A 2386-nucleotide genomic window follows, 5' to 3' on the forward strand; every position below is an offset into this window, starting at 1 on the left:
GCGGGCCTTGCTGACACAGGCCCAAAGCCGTGAGGGCTCCGCGGGTCTCGGGAGGGAACGGGCCTTGGTACCTGCTGGCTTCGGCCTGGTGGGCCTGCGGGCAGCCCTCCGCCGCGGTGCCCCCCGTGAGCCTCCTCACGGGGTCCAGTCCGTACAGCACTCGAGTGGCTCCGCCCCCGACTCGCGGAAAAAAAAAATACATGGAAGCGTAGTCACGGCTCCTTTGAGCTGTGTAAGAAACTCGAAATCCGTAGGTGGTTGGTGGCAACTTTTGTAAGGGTCATAAGACAAATGAATAAATCTTTCATATTCCCACCAGAGATCAGCTGAGCAAGGATGACCTCCTTTTGTAACTGCATCTTGCTTTTCTAACTGAAGAAGAGCAAAATGTACTTAAACCAGGGTAAGGGTATAAAACTGTACTGCCGGAAGATACTACAGTCATTTTTTTCCAGTGTGGTCTTTCTATCCATCATTGGGAAGTTCCTGCATGCAGCCTGGACATGAGAAAGAGGTGGAAGTTTCTAACCACACTAAATAGAATTTTCATTGATTTTTTTATGAGAAATGAATAAACACATAGGGTGATCCTGCCATCATTTAAAAACCCACTAGTGTAGTAATGAAAATATCCCCATCCTTCATTTAAAGGTGTATGTCAGGAGAAAACTTGCAAGACCCTCATACTGTCAATCTTACCAAGCAATTCTTTCAAAACATTTCTCTTCAGATGCACCATTTTTTGCACTGTTACTCTTTTCTGATGTCTGTAAAAAAAATAAATCTGAAAACTGGCAGCTGGCCGACGGCGCTCAGTCAGTCGTTAATCCAAGGTGATCCAAAGCACAGATGATTTATGAAAGCTTCAACAAGGCACCACAACTTCGGGAGCTCCATAACCTATAAATAATACAAATGGAGGGCATAGGAGACAGACGAGTTAGAAACAAATTACTCCAGAAATAAATTTATTTTCTATATCAGCTGACTGTGCTAGCACCCCGGCCTTTGCAGCAGCATAATGCAGTCTGAAGAACAGTCAGAATTCGCTTTGTTGATTATATAATTACTATGAGGTCCAAGACAAGTCTAAGTTGTAACTTCAGTTGAAGTAAAAAATGGATGCCAATGCAGCTCCATTAAGTTGATGACACTAGCCTTTTCAGAGAATTTGGCCTTGTATTCTTTCCTCACAGCAAAAGTAAAAGGATCTTTTGTAATCCTTACCTGTATGCAGCTACAGTGTAACAAGGAAATTTTGCATTTCAAAATGCTTCAAAGATACGTCAAATTGCCAAGTCATCGAGCAGTCTAATGCAAATGTCCACAGTTGTACAGTCTCGGCTGTAATGGGCTATATACATTTTAAATAGATCAAATACTGGATATTCAGAATAGAATAAAGTTGTAAGAACTTCTGCTCATTGCCACATGCCCTGATGTTGGTTCAAAGACACTTATCTCTGAGCAGTCTGTTCCCTCTTGCTTTTATTTTTTACACCAAATGATGTGTATTTTCCCAAATGACATGCTGAAGTTGGAGGGAATGTTCCTCTTTCTTTGCCAGTTTAGCAGCCTCTGCAAACAGTGTAGGAATTAAGTGCATTTTCAGTCCTCTCAATATTCCTGTCCTTTCACTTTAGATGCACTAGATGAAAAACTGACGAGTCTGATTTCATCAGTGGCAAACCATAGAACATAGAATCTGAAAAAAACCAAAACCCAAACAATCCCCCCAAAAACCCTATCAATTGACATTGTCTTCCTTTTAATAATGGATCTGTTAATAAAACTGGTTGAAAACTGAGGTAATTTTGCTTATTCCAGTTCTACATAATCACATTAAAAATAACTAGCGGTTATCTGACAAGGAAAACAAAATGATAGGAGAGCAAGGCAATTTAGTTTAACAAGATTTTGTGCTTCTCTACTACGTGCATTCTTTGCTTTTTCTCCTATGAATTTTTCTTCACCAGCTGCCAGTTGATCACAACTTTTGCAGACTTGCAGGTGCCAGGTTGGTACAATTTACAATACATTGCTGCATTTGCTTGTATCTGAAAAACTGGTTTCAGCTAAAAAGGTAAAAATAAGTAAAAACTGAAATCAAAAATTGCTGCAAAAATAACTGTTGCAGGCTACAGAGCTGCATTACAGAACAGGTCACCGTGTCAGTGTCTTAAGCACAGTCCTGGAGCTGACTCACCTTTCAGGATCTCATTCTTAGCCTTTTCATGGGAGGTGCCAGGAAAGTGCTGCTTTGTTCAGAATGCTGTGGCTTTGTTGTGCATTTTTTTTACATAAACATGCACTAGAATCCACCAGCTCACCAGATTGCAGGAAGGAAGCAAAAATGAAAGCAGAAGTTTCCTTATCCTGTTTCCCT

The sequence above is a fragment of the Antrostomus carolinensis genome, unplaced genomic scaffold, assembly GCF_000700745.2.
Source record: "Antrostomus carolinensis isolate BGI_N321 unplaced genomic scaffold, ASM70074v2 scaffold43594, whole genome shotgun sequence".
Lineage (NCBI taxonomy): Eukaryota > Metazoa > Chordata > Aves > Caprimulgiformes > Caprimulgidae > Antrostomus > Antrostomus carolinensis.